Source organism: Schistocerca piceifrons, chromosome 1 (genome assembly GCF_021461385.2).
Source record: "Schistocerca piceifrons isolate TAMUIC-IGC-003096 chromosome 1, iqSchPice1.1, whole genome shotgun sequence".
NCBI lineage: Eukaryota > Metazoa > Arthropoda > Insecta > Orthoptera > Acrididae > Schistocerca > Schistocerca piceifrons.
The window spans coordinates 631,891,205-631,903,724 of record NC_060138.1 but is presented as its reverse complement, the minus strand read 5'-3'; the positions used below and the strand labels follow the sequence as shown (position 1 = coordinate 631,903,724).

General features: G+C 46.0%; 1 pseudogene; it reads left to right on the top strand.

Moving 5' to 3' along the window:
• The first annotated feature begins 11,330 nt into the window (after nucleotides 1-11,330).
• Nucleotides 11,331-11,448, top strand: LOC124729207 (annotated as a pseudogene).
• Nucleotides 11,449-12,520: the final 1,072 nt, after the last annotated feature.

Here is a 12,520-nt window from a genome sequence, read left to right as displayed (position 1 = left end):
GGGGTACGGCTGTGTCGCATCGCATTGTATCGGCAGCAGCAACCTCAGCAGCAGTTGCCACCACAATAACACAACGAACTGGTACATATCGGCTACTTAGTGACAGCTCCGAGCCAGTAGCCCTGTAGCGTGCCTTCCATTGACCCTAAACCACCGTCATTGGCGAATTTAGTGGTGTAAAACGGGAGCTCGTTGAAGGGCAGGGGGAAGGTCTCTTGTGTTTTATGATGAAAGTTGGATTTCCCTGGGTGCCAATGATGGCCGTGTGTTCGAAAGATGCCAGTTGAGGGCCTGCAACTAGTCTCTGCCTCAAGACCTGGGGAGCGATTTCGTATGACATAAGGAGCTTCTCATGATTATCCCACGCATCCTGACTGTAGATTTGTACCTCAATCTGGTGATTGGATCTGTTGTGCTTCCATTCATGAGTAGCATGCCAGGGGTGTTTTCCAACAAGATAACGCTCGTCCACATACCGCTGCTGTTACGCAACATGCTCTACAGAGTGTCAGTATATGGCCTTAGCCTGCTCGATCACTAGATCTGTCTTCCATCGATCATATCGAACTACAACTCCACCGTCATCCGCAAACAGCGTTAACTGTCCCTGTGTTGACAGGCCACGTGCAACAGGGTTGGAACTCCATCCCACAAACACATTGCACGCACGTTTGCATGCTTCCAATCAACATTCTGGCGGTTACACCGGTATTTAATGTACCAGCACATCACATTTGCAGTGGCTTATATCATGTTTAGTCCAAATGCCTTTCCGCAGTGGTAACATCGGTTCCTGTCAGATCACCGAAATTAAGCGCAGTCGGGCTGGGCTAGCACTTAGATGAGTGACCACCCGGTCTGCCGAGCGCTGTTGGCAAGCGGGTTGCACTCAGTGAGGAGCTACTTGATTGAGGAGTAGCGGCTCCGGCCTCGTAAACTGACATACGGCCGGGAGAGCTGTGTGCTGACCACATGCCCCTCCCTATCCGCATCCAGTGACGCCTGTGGGCTGAGGATCACACGGCGGCCGCTCGGTACCGTTGGGCCTTCCAAGACCTGTTCGGACGGAGTTTAGTTTAGTTTTATATCATGTTTACATGAATCTGTGACCTTGCGACGTTAATCCCTTCGGTGTGCTACCTAGATAAATGTATTCCTGAAATTTCATTACTCTGCATTAATTATTTTTTGGTGTATTGATTTTTTTCCGTCGGTGTAGATAGGCCCTAAGTGATGTATCTTCACTGTATATAACAAGGAACTCAGAAGAGCAGTGTGGTCTCCTTCCGTGGTGGATTTTGTGAAGTAAACCACGGTGTTCCTGTCTATAACATCTGCTGAGGTTTCAGCGGTTTTTGTCTACCGTATTAAGTTGCCGGAAAAATTCGGTTTTCCGCGTACATAAGGTGAGTGAAATCACTAAATCACGGGCCGGCCGGAGTGGCCGTGCGGTTCTGGGCGCTACAGACTGGAATCAAGCGACCGCTACGGTCGCAGGTTCGAATCCTGCCTCGGGCATGGATGTGTGTGATGTCCTTAGGTTAGTTAGGTTTAATTAGTTCTAAGTTCTAGGCGACTGATGACCTCAGCAGTTAAGTCGCACAGTGCTCAGGGCCATTTGAACTAAATCACGGCGTTAAAATACGATGAGGGGGGGCAGTGTGGGCGTGCGGCCCACGGCGCAGCTGTTAGTCGGCAGGCGGACACAGGTGCGTGTTGCGTGGTGCGTCGTGCGCGCGAGTAAACAGGGCAGGGCCGGGCAGAGCGTAACAGAGGAGCAGCAGGAGGCGTCGAGGGGCGTGCAAACAGCGGCGCTCCATCACGCGAGCACCGTCCGTCAGCCGGCGACCTGCCCCGCGCTCACTCTCTCTGCCGGCTCACTCATCACAGGCACGACCTGGCGCTCACGTAATGGCAACTGCTAGCCCAGCGTCGCCTTCACTGTACAAGACGGTTTGGAATAACGCTCACTGCAATTGCCTTCTTACTGTTCCAAATGTCGTGCAACTACACTCTAAGACCAAACAAATGATGGAACACGAAGAAATTATTCGAATGGGACGGAAATCAGTGATGTTCTGTACTAGAACAGACAAATAAATGATTATAATTTCAGAAAAATTGGATAATTTATTCAAGAGAAAGAGCTTCACAAATTCACAAAGTGAACAACGCGTTGGTCCACCTGTGGACCTTACGCTAGCAAAATGGTTCAAATGGCTCTGAGCACTATGGGACTTAACGTCTGAGATCTAGACTTAGAACTACTTAAACCTAACTAACCTAAGGACATCACACACAACCATGCCCAAGGCAGGATTCGAACCTGCGACCGTAGCAGCAGCGCGGTTCCGCACTGAAGAGCCTAGAACCGCTCGGTCATAACGGCCGGCTTTATGTTATCAGTTATTCGACTTGGCGGTGATTGATACACTTGTTAGATCTCTTCCTGACGTATATCGTGACACAGTCTGTCCCACTGAGAGTCAGATCACCAAAATCCCAATATGGTTGGTCAGCTCTCCCCATAATGCTCCAAAAGTTCTGGATTGGGAAGAGATCCGGCGACCTTGGCTTATGATCTTAATGACTTCAGTGATGAGTACCGGTTCGAACTGAACCCCGATGATCAGCAAAGGCGTGTCTGGGGACGGTCCAGACAGTAGTGGTATATCTACATGATTGCCACCCGCCTTACAGCCCGACAGCTAGGAGTGATGGTGTGGGGTGGCATTTCATTTCATAGCAGGACCCCATTCGTTCTTATCTGCGGCACCTTTACAGCACAGCTATACATCTACGATACTCTACGCACCCCTTGTTTTGCTCTTTTTAACTTTTTGCCGCTTGTCTTCGTGTTTGTCAAGGCCAATCTCAGCCAGCAAAGTCGTCGGATCTCTTCCCAAATGAGAACGTTTGTAGCCTTATGGGCAAGGCCCTCCAACCAGCTCGGGATTTTAACGATCTAACGCGCGAGTTGGACAGAATATGTCGCGATATTCTGAAGGACATCCAACAACGCTGCCAATCAGTGCCAACCCGAGTAGCTGCTTGCGTAAGGGTCAGAGGTGGAAAAACGCGCTTTTAACTTGCACAGTTACTGTATCTCGTTCTTTTGAATAAAACATGCATTTCTTCTGAAATTGTAGTCATCTGTTTGTCTGTACATATACATCACATCCGTCCCTTTCGGATAATTCCTTCGCGGGGCGTTGTTTCCATCCCCCCCCCCCCCCCCCCCTGTCGGAGTCTACTTCTATAGAATCTTCTTGTGCGTGTGACAGCGTAGTATGTTATAAAACTAACAACGTTTCGGACTGCTATTGCAGGCAGTCTTCATCAGGGTGTTGCTGATCTACAGAAACCGGTTTAGGAGACAATTTGAGCAATTCTCTTATAGATGCTCTTGTAAATAATTTATTTAACGACCTGTTTCGTGGCTTAGAAGCCACATCATCACGTTGGAACTTTTAAATTAGAAAATAAAAAACGTTCGCTACAGTTGCGGTCTACTAAAGTTGCATTCAATAGTGAGAAAGAGCAAATTACTTGCATGTTAACCATGACTTAAACTTGCGACATAGACGGGATCGAACATTCCTTGTCTATGAATAAGTGACGCAATTACAGATTCGTCAGGTTACAGAAAGCATGTGTTCACGATTCTTCAATCATGCCTAAGAATTTTTTTAAAAACTGTAAGAATTGACTAGAAACATCCACTCACCTGATGTTACATAAGACCAATAATGGGCTCGAATCCGCACTCAAAAATTAAAACACCTATCACGGATCGGAAAGGACAACAGTAGGCCGAACATAACCGATTAACCATTATATCAAGGGTCACAATCCATCAGAGTGCCCAGAAATTAATTTAAAAATATAGGAAGTATAGAAAGAACCGCTGTCGTCCTTTCAATTTTTATGGTTTTATGTCACATTAAGTGGACGGGTGTTTCTTGACGATTCTTATACCTATTAAAAAAATTCTTAGGCAGACTTGAGGAATCATGGACACTTACTTTCTGCTTACCTAACAAAACGCTAATTGCGTCATTTATGCATGGACAAGGAACGTTCAGTCATGACCATGTCACAAGTTTAATGTCATGATTTAAAGTATAAGTAATTTGCTATTTCTCAGTATTGATTGTAAATACAACTGACCACAATTGTAGCGAACATTTATTTCTAATTTAATAGATTTAACCGGATGTGTGACTTCTAATGTACGAAACCGGTAGTTAAATAAACTGTTTACAAGATCAGCTAAGCGGTTACTACTGAAGTTGTCTACATATGGCTGGGGTTGTTCCTTATACAAGATAACGTCTAATTGCAAAATGGTGTAGACAAAATATATGTATAATTCGAAAAGTGGCATTTGACTCTAAACACTAAAATGCATGAGGTCTTCCACGTGAGTACTGTTAGGGGGAAGGGGAGAGATTTGGGGTGGAAACTGCCAGGGATAAATTTATTTGCCAGGAACACAGTTCAAGATTTTGTAGACAATTGTTTTAACACGGATCCAAAGAGTTTAATCAAAAAACATCAATAATTTAAAAAAATTTAAACACCCATGACGATTTTAAAACTAATGATTGATAGCGCTGGAGGCTATCAAGTGAACAAGAAGGCACTGGAATTCCAATAACAATTGTACGAGTAATGACATAAGGAAAAAAAACAGTAATTTAGAAGACAACTTAAGTTAGACGCACAACTGCCAAGGTTTGAGCTCAAAGTAAGTTACTGCTTTAAATAATTATGTTATGAATATGAGAAATAAACACGGATAACCTAGTGACCCGCGATTTTTATAAGGAAACATAGCAGAGATACAAACAGTTCTGCGAAATACCGAGTTTCAACGAGCTGCATGTAAATGTCTGAACGAACTAAGCCGGCTGCGGTGGTCTCGCGGTTCTAGGCGCTCAGTCCGGAACCGCACGACTGCTACGGTCGCAGGTTCGAATCCTGCCTCGGGCATGGATGTGTGTGATGTCCCTAGGTTAGTTAGGTTTAAGTAGTTCTAAGTTCTAGGGGACTGATGACCACAGATGTTAAGTCCCATAGTGCTCAGAGCCATTTGAACCATTTGAACGAACTAAGAATGAACAGTAAAATTATTATTTTTTTCCTTTTTTAACTCCAAGACCTTCAGAACCCAGATACCATAAGTTGCCTTTCTCTTGTTATAGACAACCCAAAAACTTCAGTCGAATACGTGTGTGCCAGCCAATAACCTTTCATGAGCTTATCCGCTCTGGTAACATCAAATTGTCTGGGACTTCGATGGACGGCCGCAAGGCCCTCAAAACAACACTAATTATAAATCCATAAAACAGTGACCGGTACTACAACAAATAAAACACACAATTAGGCACAGCCTTAAATCTACAAACTTAAAAAGTATAAAATTTTTATAAAATCCGTACAAGTGCATGCATATAGCTAGTACACAAAACTCTTAAATTAACTGACCACCCGGAGAATATCGAAGAATATTATTAACTTAGTACAGAGAACACTGGTGCTATCAGAGTAGCCTGACTACAGTTTATTTCTTTGCAAACTTATCAGCTCGGATACTGAAGTTCGGTGAACTGTTATTTCAATGACGGCGACTATAAATATCAGTCATGGTGAAACATTTTTCGACATCCTCACTAATAGCCAGCGATGATACAGAAAGTGTAAAGTTCACAAATTGCTCACCATGAAGTTTCTCTATTCCACATTCGTAACAGACGTAGATCAACATTAACAAAGCCTTGCTGCCCTCCTTTCTGAGAAACAATTCCACATAATCAGCGCAGCTTGAATATCAACACTAGCGTGGATCCAAGACCGATACACACACATCGCTGGAGTCCCAGTCTTCCTTTTGCAAACTGGCGGAGCCACGTAAGTCCCCTTCACCGCTAATTCCCCCTCTCGGCAGACCACAGAAGTCGCACATGTCACTCAGCAAAATAAGCGAGCGTAATGAGCCTCGATACCTGCCCTCGCGCGGGCCAAATACACTCCTGGAAATGGAAAAAAGAACACATTGACACCGGTGTGTCAGACCCACCATACTTGCTCCGGACACTGCGAGAGGGCTGTACAAGCAATGATCACACGCACGGCACAGCGGACACACCAGGAACCGCGGTGTTGGCCGTCGAATGGCGCTAGCTGCGCAGTATTTGTGCACCGCCGCCGTCAGTGTCAGCCAGTTTGCCGTGGCATACGGAGCTCTATCGCAGTCTTTAACACTGGTAGCATGCCGCGACAGCGTGGACGTGAACCGTATGTGCAGTTGACGGACTTTGAGCGAGGGCGTATAGTGGGCATGCGGGAGGCCGGGTGGACGTACCGCCGAAATGCTCAACACGTGGGGCGTGAGGTCTCCACAGTACATCGATGTTGTCGCCAGTGGTCGGCGGAAGGTGCACGTGCCCGTCGACCTGGGACCGGACCGCAGCGACGCACGGATGCACGCCAAGACCGTAGGATCCTACGCAGTGCCGTAGGGGACTGCACCGCCACTTCCCAGCAAATTAGGGACACTGTTGCTCCTGGGGTATCGGCGAGGACCATTTGCAACCGTCTCCATGAAGCTGGGCTACGGTCCCGCACACCGTTAGGCCGTCTTCCGCTCACGCCCCAACATCGTGCAGCCCGCCTCCAGTGGTGTCGCGACAGGCGTGAATGGAGGGACGAATGGAGACGTGTCGTCTTCAGCGATGAGAGTCGCTTCTGCCTTGGTGCCAATGATGGTCGTATGCGTGTTTGGCGCCGTGCAGGTGAGCGCCACAATCAGGACTGCATACGACCGAGGCACACAGGGCCAACACCCGGCATCATGGTGTGGGGAGCGATCTCCTACACTGGCCGTACACCACTAGTGATCGTCGAGGGGACACTGAATAGTGCACGGTACATCCAAACCGTCATCGAACCCATCGTTCTACCATTCCTAGACCGGCAAGGGAACTTGCTGTTCCAACAGGACAATGCACGTCCGCATGTATCCCGTGCCACCCAACGTGCTCTAGAAGGTGTAAGTCAACTACCCTGGCCAGCAAGATCTCCGGATCTGTCCCCCATTGAGCATATTTGGGACTGGATGAAGCGTCGTCTCACGCGGTCTGCACGTCCAGCACGAACGCTGGTCCAACTGAGGCGCCAGGTGGAAATGGCATGGCAAGCCGTTCCACAGCACTACATCCAGCATCTCTACGATCGTCTCCATGGGAGAATAGCAGCCTGCATTGCTGCGAAAGGTGGATATACACTGTACTAGTGCCGACATTGTGCATGCTCTGTTGCCTGTGTCTATGTGCCTGTGATTCTGTCAGTGTGATCATGTGATGTATCTGACCCCAGGAATGTGTCAATAAAGTTTCCCCTTCCTGGGACAATGAATTCACGGTGTTCTTATTTCAATTTCCAGGAGTGTACTTAAAGGAATCCGTTAAATTTTGGTCATACGATAAACCACATCAATGTCAATCTATCTAAATACCTTGGGATTGCAATTACGAACAACTTAAACTGCAATCATCACACAGAAATTGCTGTGGGGAAGGCGAACGAAAGTCTGAGTTTTATTGGCAAAACTCTTAGAAGTGCCACAAGTCTACTGAAGAGACACCTTCTGCGTCCTGTTACGAAGTATTGCAGCGATGTGTGGGATCCTTACGACACGAGCTTAGAAAAAGTTCAAATAAAGACCGTTTCGTTTCAGCAGGAAAAAAGGGAGAGAATGTCACGGATAGGATACGTGATTTGGCGTATAGTAATTAAAGCAAAGGCGTTTCTCGTTGCGGCGAGATCTTTTCACTAAATGTCAGTCACCAACTTTCTCCTCCGAATGCAAAAATGTTTTTTTTTCTGACTACCTTCTGCATAGGGAGGAACGCCCATCGTAATAAAATAAATCATTTCTCTTGCGAAAATATTTGTGTATTCGTTTTTTCACATGCGCTGTTCGAGAGTGGAACGATAGAGAAGAAGTCTGAAAGTCGTTCGACAAAACCTCTGCCAAGCACTTCAGTATGAACTGTAGAATAGTCATGTAGATGTAGTACTCGAAGCTTCTGGTCGCTCATTGTTATTTATTATTTGAAAACGACTGGGCGTTTTGGCGTAGTTCGTTTTGATTGGGTGACAAGATGAACATGGCGACGTATAAGGAGCTACTGATGAGAAATCAGATGTTAATTTTCATGGATTTTGATCGGCGAATCCGATTGAAGTTACCAGAGACACTGAAGTATCTGAGGCCGGCGAACCCCACGTTATGATGCTATGAAGAAGCTTTATAACAACACAGATCACGTGAGATATTACGAGGCAGTAGCTTGACGAGATGTGACGTAATCGAAGGAAGGACACTGCGATATATTATTTAAAATTTTAAGAATTCGAAACTGTATTTGACAGCATTTATTAAAAATCGATCTATGAGATCATCATGAGATATGTCAAGAAAATACAAAAATAATATCCATATTGATATTAATATTCGAAAGTATTTGCAGCAGCATTTACGTAAACGAAATGAGGATCAGCTAAAAGTCGTCAAGGGGTACTATACCCTTCCCGCTATATTACTATATACTACAAAACAGTAAACTGTAGGCAAGACAGGAACCGTCAAAAGACATAAAACATAATAAAACTGCATTTACACAATCGCTACTTCAACGCTGTAGTTTATGATTGTAATTATCCCACGGACAATTGTGTCCTTTCTTTTTGTCTTTTCTAGATATACTTGATAACCATTATACAAATCGAAGCCAATGTTAAAAGAAAATGAAAACCAATTTACTATCAAAGACTTTTATATATTGTTCTTATTGTAATAGCTTTTCGCAAAAATTTTTCGTCACACAGACCGGTAATCCACCACAGTGTCGTCGAGACGTGTTCAAATATCTCTGAGCACTATGGGACTTAACTTCTGAGGTCATCAGCCCCCTAGAACTTAGAACTACTTAAACCTAACTAACCTAAGGACGCCACACATATCCATGCCCGAGGCAGGATTCGAACCTGCGACCGTAGCGGTCGCGCGGTTCCAGACTGTAGCGCCTAGAACCGCTCGGCCACTCCGGCCGGCAGTCGAGACGTGTGGGTGACATATTTCTTAAAACGTGGAAGTGCCGACGAGAAAGCTCTCACGTACGCCAATTAGCGATAATGCAGACATAAAAAAGAGAAAATATGCCAGAAATTGCGAGATATTACAGTAGCCTTTTATTTATTTATTTTGGCTTCAGGTAATACTGACCAGTCAAGTAGAAATTTTAACAACCGTTCAGGGGCAACATAAAATTTGAATGAAAATAATCTGATCAGATAAGCTCAGCATTGTGGATAGCGCTGTGTACTAAGGAGATATACACTGATGAGCCAAAACATTATAATGATCTCCTTAATAGCTTGTTTGGAACGAAATACACCAATGATTCTGTGTATTAGGGATCCTACAGTTTGCTGGTAGGTTTGTGGAGGTATGTGGCATTAGATGTGTAAGCACAGATCATGCAATTCGTTTAAATAAAGGGCCGCTGATTGGCGTTCTTGTTGATGGCACCCGATAGTGACCCAGATGGGTTCCATAGGATTTACATCAGACAAATTTGGTCGCAGAGGCACCAACCTGAGTTCACTATAATGCTCCTCAAGCCAATGTAAAAACACTGTTCTGGTTGTGAGGCACGGACAATTACACAGTTGAAAGATGACATCGCCGTCGGGGAAGACATCAAGCATGAAGCGATGCAGGTGGTTCGCAGTTGTCAGCGTGTCTTCTATTACTACCACAGGTGCCATGCAGGTGCAGCAGAATGTCTTGCATAGCGTAATACTGCTCCCACCAGCCTGCGTCCGTGTGGCGCTGCACGTTTCGAGCCACCGTTCACTTCGATGACGGCGGTTGTGGAGACGACTATCGACCTAGTGTAGCAAAAATGTGATTCACCCGAAGAGTCGACACGCTTCCATTGATCGACGGCCGAATCCCGATGGTCTTGCGCCCACTGCAATCGTACCTATGTCGTTGGGTCAACATGTGAACATGTAGAGATGGTCTCCTACGGAACTCCATGTTCAACCAAGTACGATGAACGGTATGCTTCGAAAAACTAGAGCGTGCACCAGCATTGTACTCTTTCGGCAGAGATGCCACAGATCACTTTACAGAGCAGACAATCCTACGAACCCCACGTTCTGTGAAGAGTCGTGGTCGTCCAACCATTTAGCGCCTAGTGGTAGTTTCACTGTTCTACCTCTTTCCTTAGATGCTCAGACAGTAGAAGGTGAACATGCGGTCAGATAGCCGTTTTCGTGATACTCTTTCACAGCCTCTGAGTAATAATACTCTGCCCTTTGTCAAAGTCGCTCATATCTTCATTAGCGTGATCCCCCGTCCCTGTCTGCTCCGCTTACATGCTTATGTTATCGCGTCGCGTGCACGCAGCGCCACCAGGCGGCATCCAACGTCGCGGTGGGCAGTGATGATAATGTTTTGGCTGTTCAGTGTAATTGTAGTCATTATAACGCACTGTTCCAACTACTGGAGTTTTTCCATAAGAATACTTGAGCCAAGTGGACATATAGCGTAATGTTTAAATCTGTTTGTCATATATATCACCATTTTAAGTAGGCCTATTCTGCTAACAAATTGTGCTTATTTACACGAATCTGTAGATTAAGGTGGTAACAGTTACAGGTAGGTGGAAAACGTCTTGCATTCCGTACTTCTTACGCTGTGGTATGGTTTGTGCAGGCTAGTGTTACATGATTCAGATCGGACACGTCTGGTGGATCACATCTTCCAGAAACTAGACATTTTTTTCCCTTTTTTGTCACCGGTCCTCTGACTGGTTCTAATGCGGCCCGCCACGAATTCCTCTCATGTGCGAACCTCTTCATCTCAGAGTACTACTTACAACCTACGTCCTCAGTTATTTGCTGGATGTGCCCCTGTCTCTGTCTTCCTCTACAGATTTTATCCTCTTCAGTTTCCCCTAGTACCAAGGAAGTTATTTCGTGATGTCTGAACAGATGTCCTACCATGCTTCCCCTTCTTTTTATTTGAAGTAAATGTACAGGCTAACATTCTTGGCCCGGCATCATACGACCATACTAATGGTGGCCACCAAATGACCTTCCTTCAGCTTCACATAGTCGAACCATTGTCTTGGAGAGTTCTCCGGTTGTATTGCAGCTAGGTGACTGCACCTATATATGGCTAAGGTACTTGCTTCGCAAGGTTCCAGTCAAGGTAGGCAGCTCTCTGAATAGCAGGTTTGAAACTGACGGAGGGCAACGGTCTTGCCGCAGTGGATATACCGGTTCCCGTGAGATCACCGAAGTTAAGCGCTGTCGGGCGTGGTTGGCACTTTGATGGGTGACCATCCAGGCCGTCATGAGCTGTTGCCATTTTTCGGGGTGCACTCAGCCTCGTGATGCCAATTGAGGAGCTACTCGACCGAACAGTAGCGGCTTCGGTCAAGAATACCATCTTACGACCGGGAGATCAGTGTGCTGACCCCACGCCTCTCCTATCCGCATCCTCCACCGAGGATGACACGGCGGTCGGATGGTCCCGGTAGGCCACTCGTGGCTTGAAGACGGAGTGCAGTGTGAGTGAAACTGACGGAACTGTCCTTCTGTAATGCTCGTCTTTGCTAGGAGATCTGCTGTTCCGTAATGGAAGAAAATTCCATGAAGTCTTTTTTGCATAGCAAATGGACGTCTGTGTCATTTTTTCTTGCTTCTCTGATGGTCTCCAATACACCCAAAATACATTATCTGTTCCAAAGTATCGGACACATGTAAGTGGACATTAATACGGATTGTGTCCCCTTTATGACGGCTTGAACACTGCTGAGGGCATTTTCAATAACGTGTCTGAATGTCCGTGAAAGAATGGCAACTCATTCTTGCTCAAGAGCTGAAACCAGAGTGGGTGATGATGTTGGACGTTCGTACCTGGAGCGAAGTCGACTGTCTAACTTATCTCAAAGATATTCAATCGCATTCACGTCGGGACTGTGAGCAAACCAGATCATTTCAGGAATGTCATTGTCCACAAACCATTCTCTCACAGATGTTGCCTTGGACAGGGTGCATTGTCCTTTTGGTTCAGTCATCAACTCCTAACTGTTTCTGTACTGTACACAGCACACGATGCTGTCAAATGTGTTCGTAACCTTCAGCATTTAGCGTTTTCTTAAGCTAAAGGCACCGTACGGTGCGTGGCAGAAAGTATCCTGTACCACTACTAGACGTTTCAGTCTTATTCCTCTTCCACTCGCAAAGAGAGCGACGGGAAAATGACTACCCACATGCCTCCACATGAGCCGTAATTTCTCGTATCTTCATGATCCTTATGCGAAATGTACGTTGGCGGCAGTGGAATCGTTCCGCAGTCAGCTTCAGATGCCGGTTTTCTAAATTTTCTTAGTAGTGTTCCTCGAAATGAACGCCGTCTTCCCCCCAGGTATTCCCA